Below are 8,329 nucleotides of genomic sequence, written 5' to 3' on the forward strand. Positions count from 1 at the left end.
GGGACGTGACAGACATCAGAGGGTGAGTATGTAGTGTTTTTTTTTTACTTTTACAATGGTAACCAGGGTAAATATCGGGTTACTAAGCGCGGCCCTGCGCTTATAACTCGATATTTGCCCTGGTTACCATTGTAAAACATTGCTGGCATCGTTGCTTTTGCTGTCAAACACGACGATACACGCCGATCTGACGACCAAATAAAGTTCTGGACTTTCAGCAACGACCAGCGATATCACAGCAGGATCCAGATCGCTGCTGCGTGTCAAACACAACGATATCGCTATCCAGGACGCTGCAACGTCACAGATCGCTATCGTTATCGTTGTTAAGTCGCTTAATGTGACGGTACCTTTAGCCTGCAGGAGACCCTGCGTCGAGCCATTTTTAAAGACACCTGATGCTCAGGCCCTGCTGCGGCAGGTGTTTCACTGCAAAACAAACAACGCCTATAGGGGCAGCCCAGCCTTTGCATGGGCCCTTCGGAGCCCGCCTCCACATGGTCAGAGTTCTCGCCACCACGCGAGCCTGAGGAAGGCTGGCCAGGCGATGGGCCAAGCAGCGTCTACTGGCCACACCACCCTGGATACGCCCGATCTCGTCCGATCTCGGAAGCAAAGCAGGGCTGGGCTTGGACAGTACTTGGATGGGAGACCTCCTGGGAACACCAGGTGCTGTAGACACATACCTCCCAACTTCCCAGGAAGGGAAAGAGGGACAAAGTCAGCGGCGCGCGTAGCGGTAAATTTTAGGCCACACCCATTTCACAACTAGCCACGCCGCAACCACACCCATTTAGCACTTCTGATCACAATGTTTCGTTAACAATAATTATGAACAAAAAAATATGGCCACACACGACGCTCCATACTGCACAATGGCCACACACAACGCTCCATAGTGTACAATGGCCACACACGACGCTCCATACTGCACAATGGCCACACATGATGCTCCATACTGCACAATGGCCACACACGGCGCTCCATAGTGTACAATGGCCACACACAACACTCCATACTGTACAGTGGCCACACATGATGCTCCATACTGTACAATGGCCACACACGACGCTCCATAGTGTACAATGGCCACACACGACGCTCCACAGTGTACAATGGCCACACACGACGCTCCATACTGTACAGTGGCCACACACGACGCTCCATACTGTACAGTGGCCACACATGACGCTCTATACTGTACAGTGGCCACACACGACGCTCCATACTGTACAATGGACACACACGACGCTCCATACTGTACAATGGCCACACACGACGCTCCATACTGTACAATGGCCACACATGACGCTCCATAGTGTACAATGGCCTCACACGACGCTCCATAGTGTACAGTGGCCACACACGACGCTCCATAGTGTACAATGGCCACACACGACGCTCCATAGTGTACAATGGCCACACACGACGCTCCATAGTGTACAATGGCCACACACGACGCTCCATACTGTATAATGGCGCCACATGATGCTTTGTACAGTATAATGGCCCCACACAATGCTGGGTGCAGTATAATGGCCACACATGGTTACCCCACCCCCATCATTGCCTTCTCCATCACTACACACAGACACCTTTCACCGCGCTCCCTCGCAGCAGCCGGCAGCTTCCACTCCCACGGCGCTGAATGGTGTCATCCAGCTGCGCCGCTGACTGCTCACGTCGCTGCAGCTGTGATACGCCACTGATAAAGACCTCCGTGTCTCCTGTGCCAGTCAGTGTCAGAGCGAGGAGCAATATCTGCTCCGATCCGACACAGCCAGCGTCCGCTCTGTACACCTCGTACACATGCGACTCCGCTCCATACACCTTGCACATGTGGCTCCGCTCCGTACACACACGGTTCCACTCCGTACACCTTGTACACACACGGCTCCACTCCGTACACCTTGTACACACACGGCTCCACTCCGTACACCTTGTACACACACGGCTCCACTCCGTACACCTTGTACACACACGGCACCACTCCGTACACCTCGTACACACACGGCTCCGCTCCGTACACATTGCACACGCTGCTCTGCTCCGTATACCTTGCACACACACGGCTCCGCTCCGTACACCTCATACACACACGGCTCCGCTCCGTACACATTGCACACGCTGCTCTGCTCCGTATACCTTGCACATGCAGCTCCGCTACGTACACCTCGTACACATACGGCGCCGCTCCATACACATTGCACACGCTGCTCCGATCCATACACCTTGTACACACACGACTCTGCTACATCCACACTGTAAACACCTTCTCACCTCACACATGCTTACCTTCCAGCGTCATGACAACCAGCAGAGTCCTGTACACGGAGGTCCTCCCGATCATGTGACCCCCTGACTCCTCCCATCCTGTGACTTCATCACAGGTCCTTTTAATACTAGGCTTCTTTTCAACAGGACCAGCGCCTCCTGGGGGCTTGGAAGCAACCGCCGGCAACCTGGTGGCCAGTTTACAGGCCGAAGCAAGTAGAACACCTTTGCAGGCAACACGACTCCCCTGAAGAGCAGCTCACAGTCACTCGCCACCATCTCACCCTCTTCCTTCATTCGCTCCTGGACGTCTCGATCCACCTCAAGTTGCTGCTCCAGCTTGCTCTTTCTGTCACGGCCCCCCCCCCCCAGATGAATGGTTTAGCCTGCAGGAGACCCTGCATCGAGCCATTTTTAAAGACACCTGATGCTCAGGCCCTGCTGCGGCAAGTGTTTCACTGCAAAACAAACACCGCCTATAGGGGCAGCCCAGCCTTTGCATGGGCCCTTCGGAGCCCGCCTCCACATGGTCAGAGTTCTTGCCACCACGCGAGCCTGAGGAAGGCTGGCCAGGCAATGGGCCAAGCAGCGTCTACTGGCCACACCAGCCTGGATAGGCCCGATCTCAGAAGCAAAGCAGCACTGGGCTTGGACAGTACTTGGATGGGAGACCTCCTGGGAACTCCAGGTGCTGTAGACAGTTGGGATTGTATGTCTTATGATGTATTCATACTACGGGGCTGGGATTCCTGGGCATGCGCATTGCATGTCTAAGCTTCTCCCACCGCCTGCTACACACACACCAGCTGTGAGGATTTGGCAAGGTTCCAGGCGATTGCACGGAGGAGGGATCACCTGAGGATGCACATGCTGTAGCAGGCGGTGGGAGAGGGTGAGAGGTTTAGACATGCAATGCGCATGCCCAGGAATCCCAGCCCCGTAGTATGAATACATCATAAGACACTGCGGGGCTGGGATTCACAGGAAGGGCGTACGTACACACGGAGAACAGACGGCGAGCACTCACTGCGCCTGCCCAAGGCAGGAGAACAGAGAGCAGGCGCCGCATTATTTCAAAACAGCGGTGAGGAGGCGGCGTCAAAAAGATGTGAGTGACGCTGTGGCGTCTAAAGCAGGGGGAAACGCCTGCCTCCTTGACAGAAGACAAGGTATTTCTGACAAATTATAAAACTGATTATTTCGTCAGTTACAGCACCCAGAACTAAAAGAGCCACCTTGTCAGAATGCAGCATTACTGCTGCACAAGGTGGCTCTTTTAGTTAAAAATGCCTGGAGGGGGGGAAAGATATGTTCCCTTTAAAATCATTCAAAATTTCTATTTTTTTGATATTTTTAAAATTTCTGATTTTTTTTTACAAAATAAAGCAAACCATATTAACCCAAGTTTACCATTATCATAAAGTCTAATATGTCACAAAAAAAATAAATCTCAAAATCAATGGGATGTTGTAGCATTCCAGAGTTACTACTATATAAAGTGACACTGGTCTGATTTTTAAAAAATTGGCCCCGTCACCAAGGGGCTAAGAGCTTGTACAAGAAAACATGGTTTCAAAAGTGGTTTACCTGTCTAAAGGTACCTTCACACTGAACAACTTAAGAACGATAACGATAGCGATCCGTGACGTTGCAGCGTCCTGGATAGCGATATCGTTGTGTTTGACACGCAGCAGCGATCAGGATCCTGCTGTGATATCGTTGGTCGGAGCTAGAAGGCCAGCACCTTATTTCGTCGCTGGATCACCCGCTGACATTGCTGGATCAGTGTGTGTGAAGCACTGGTAACCAGGGTAAACATCGGGTTACTAAGCGCAGGGCCGCGCTTAGTAACCCGATATTTACCCTGGTTGCCATTGTAAATGTAAAAAAACCCAAACACTACATACTCACCTTCTGATGTCTGTCGCGTCCCCCGGCATCCGCTTCCCTGCACTGTTTCAGCGCCGGCCGGCCGTAAAGCAGAGCACAGCGGTGACGTCACCGCTGTGCTTTAGGGCCGGCGCTTACACAGTGCAGGGAAGCGGACGCCGGGGGACGCGGCAGACACTGGAATGTAAGTATGTACTGTTTGTTTTTTTTTACATTTACACTGGTAACCAGGGTAAACATCGGGTTACTAAGCGCGGCCCTGCGCTTAGTAACCCGATGTTTACCCTGGTTACCCGGGGACTTCGGCATAGTTGGTCGCTGGAGAGCTGTCTGTGTGACAGCTCTCCAGCGACCACACGACGACGAAACAGCGACGCTGCAGCGATCGGCATCGTTGTCTATATTGCTGCAGCGTCGCTTAATGTGACGGTACCTTAAGGCTGGTTTCACACCAGCGTTCGGCAGCCTTCTTCCTCCGTTAAGCCCCGCCCACTGCTGCACCTCTTTTCAGCTCCGCCTACATCTGCATGCGTCCCCTATCTTTAACATTGACGCAGTTCAGCGCATCATCAAAATGAGGCATGCCTGCGTACCCAAAAGCAACATGTTGCATTTTATTGCGGTCGGCGCAGCGTTAAAATAACGCATGCGGAGGCATCCGCTTGGCCTGCGTACCCAATGTTAAAGATAGGGTATGCAGGACACATGCAGACGTAGGCAGAACTGAAGGAAGAGGTGTGGCAGTGAGCGGGGCCTAGGCTACTTTCACACTAGTCCGTCGGTACGGGCCGTCGCAAAGTCGGCCCGACGTACAGTGTGTTTTACGTAGAACAACGTGGGCAGCGGAGGCAGTTTTACAACGCATCCTTGGCCCATTGTGAGTTCCGGGGAGGAGGGGGCGGAGTTTCGGCCACGCATGCGCGGTCGAAAATGGCAGACTCGACACACGAAAAAACGTTACACGGAACGTTTGTGCCAACGGTCCGCCAAAACACGACGCATCCGTCGCATGACGAATGCGACGTGTGGCAATCCGTCCCAATGCGTCGCTAATGTAAGTCTATGGAGAAAAAAACGCATCCAGGGGGCAACTTTGCAGGACGCGTTTTTTTCTACAAAACGACGCATTGAGACGTGCGTCACACGACGCTAATGTGAAAGTAGCCTTAACGGAGGAAGAAGGCTGCCATCCGCAGCCCTGCCGAACGCTGGTGGGAAACCAGCCTAAGGCTGTTATTATAGCACCTTCCATGTGTTACACAGATACATCATGGGCTTGTCCTGCATGAAATGAAAAGGCGAAAATACAATGTGGAGACTTCATCAGAGCAGTGTTTTATTTACAGTGAGAACTGGTTTTAGAGGAACAAATGACCTTTTCCCACAGAAATCTCAGACTTTTACTTATAGAAATACTGGATAAATATCATTTTAACATTAGATATAGAAACATTTCTAATTTTATAAAACTGCATTTTTTTGCATTGAATAACTGTATGCCTTTGCTCGTTTCATTTTATGCATTTCTACAGTATTGTAAAACTGTAGTATGCTGTTGGTGCCTGCGGGCCGGACTGTCAGTAGGGTATGTGGCTCTGCCACCCCAGGCCTGCCTCCGGTGTCTGAGTTTTCGGTGTCCCGGACCAGAGATCATAATACCGGCCTTGAATAGTGAAGGACACGGCAGCCAACCCTGAGAAACATCCAAGGTGGGAACGCCCCATCATGTCGGAGAGAGTCTGCTAGATCCAGGCCCAGCAGACCAGTGCTGGTGGGTTCATGGATGCCAGGAGGGGGTTGGCCTTAAGGAAGGTCTCGTCTTTTCCTGGTGGGTCGGAGAGTCGTCCCGTCGTTTTTTTGGACAGAACAATTCCAAAACAACCAAAATTGAACAGCAGATCTCTTAGGAGGCAGACTTTAGTCCTCTGTTGCAGAAGCGAAGTACTCTTAAACTGAGTAGGACGCACTAGAAAGTTGGCGTGCATGATTGTTCAGGGCGCTGGTGGACCGGCCACCAGAGAAGGCCTAGACCAAAGCCTGGATATTCTAAGAGCAGGGTCACAGGAGCCTCTGGAAAACATGGAGGCTGCATGAATAGGAAGGTTTCCCCAGGAGACATCCATATGGCTCAGGGGAAAACTAGGACATATTTGTCCTGTCCTTTCCATTTTTTTTTTTTTTTTAAAGTAGCCCCCTCACTGCCTGGTAGGATATACCTGTCCTGAAGATCACTAATCATTATTCGCAGACCGATGATGAAGATGGGCATGGAATAACCTGGACGCAGACTTTTCGGAGGCTGGCACATAACGGATTCATCTTCCCTCCCTACTCTATCTGGCTCCGGGGGGCGAGAGGATAGGGGGATTCGTGGCATGGACCGTCCTCTCGGGAACCACAAACACTCTTGATGTGTTAGGGCCTTGCCTCGTAGACCACAGATGATACGGTAGTGACAATTCCACTGTCGCCCTCAAAAGCCGTATCTGAAAAAAAAAAAAAAAAAAAATTATAAGAAAAAGGAAAATCGGTAACTAAAAAACCCCCAAAACCTAAGTCAGAAACTGGGCTGGGCGGTCCAGTCCCATGTCTGCCTCCTACTGACATTAAGCTAAAACGGATTAGCTTCGTGCCAGTTGGCGGTGTAGCCTACTCTACAGGGAAATACCTAATTCTTTTTTTGCATAGCATAAGCAGCATACACCCATGTTTTTTTTTGTGTACCCCAATGAAGCATTAGGCCCCCCCCCCCCCACATTAACCAGTGGGCCACACAGCATAACCTCGCTCCCCCAGTCAGAAACCTCCACCTCACATTAACCAGCGGACCCCACAGCATAAATCCAAAGCCCACCAGAAATTCCCTCCCCTCAAGCGTAAATACAAATATGATGCCCCCTTCCCCAACCATAAATCCCATCAGACACCCCCCCATCAAACGCCACCCCAGCTTAACCCCCCCAACATAAACCCCCATCGGCCGTCCAACCCCCACAAACCCCCATCGGACGCGGACCCCCCCCCACCCAGCACAAACCCCCATCAGACGTGGGCCCCCCCACCCAGCACACACCCCCATCAAACGTGGCCCCCCCATCCAGCACAAACCCCCAGATGCAGACCCCCCCACCCAGCACAAACCCCCCATCAGACGTGGACCCCCCCACCCAGCACACACCCCATCAGACGTGGCCCCCCCCACCCAGCACAAACCCCCCATCAGACGTGGACCCCCCCACCCAGCACACACCCCATCAGACGTGGCCCCCCCCACCCAGCACACACCCCCATCAGACGTGGCCCCCCCCACCCAGCACACACCCCCATCAGACGTGGCCCCCCCACCCAGCACCCCCCCCATCAGACGTGCCCCCCCCACCCAGCCCAGCACACACCCCCATCGGACGTCCAACCCCCACCCAGCTTAAACCCTCATCAGCCCCCCCAAATCCAACCGATAAGCAGGTTGCCCCCCAATAAAAGGGGTCCCCCAGTAAGCAGCAGGTCACCCCCCAATAAAAGGGTTCCATCCGAAAGCAGCAGGTCGTCCCCAAATCCCACCACGGGATCCCCCCCCCCCCCCATAGCCAGCAGCAGGTCGCCTCCCCACATTCCACGACAAGCAGGTCGCCTCCCCACAAGCAGGTCGCCCTCAAATCTCACCACAGGGGTCCCCCCCCAATAGCCTGCAGCAGGTCACCCCTCACATGCAGGTCGCCTCCCACATCCCACCACAAGGGTCCCCCCAATAGACAGCAGGTCACGCCCTCCCAAAACCCTACCACAAGCATGTCGCCCTCAAACCCCATCACAAAGGGTCCCCCCAATAGCCAGCAGCAGGTCGCCTACCACAGGGGTCCACCACAACAGCCAGCAGCAGCCCCCCCCCTCCACAAAAGCCAGCAGCGCCCCCCCCAAAACCCGCCGCCGGGGTCCCCCCACAATAGCCAGCAGCAGCATCCCCCAAAATCCCTCCGCAGGGGTCCCCCCACACAGACAAGTAGGTCGACCACCACAGGGCCTCCCCCCAATAACGATCAGCAAGTAGCATTTTTCACCCTGAAACCACTGACCTCCATGGCGTCCACAAGCTAGCATGCTGCTTTCCTTTGCCGCCTTGGTAACTAGAGAATACGCCCATGATGTGAACTCAGAACACGCCCCC

The 8,329-nt window shown here is 53.3% G+C and overlaps 1 non-coding gene across 1 annotated transcript; it reads left to right on the plus strand.

Moving 5' to 3' along the window:
• The first annotated feature begins 561 nt into the window (after window positions 1-561).
• LOC143784032 (5S ribosomal RNA) lies at window positions 562-681 on the plus strand. Its single transcript, XR_013217690.1, has one exon. It is a non-coding gene; the product is annotated as a 5S ribosomal RNA (ribosomal RNA).
• The last annotated feature ends 7,648 nt before the right edge of the window (window positions 682-8,329 follow it).

The sequence above is a fragment of the Ranitomeya variabilis genome, chromosome 6 (genome assembly GCF_051348905.1).
Source record: "Ranitomeya variabilis isolate aRanVar5 chromosome 6, aRanVar5.hap1, whole genome shotgun sequence".
In the NCBI taxonomy this organism is placed as follows: Eukaryota; Metazoa; Chordata; class Amphibia; order Anura; family Dendrobatidae; genus Ranitomeya; species Ranitomeya variabilis.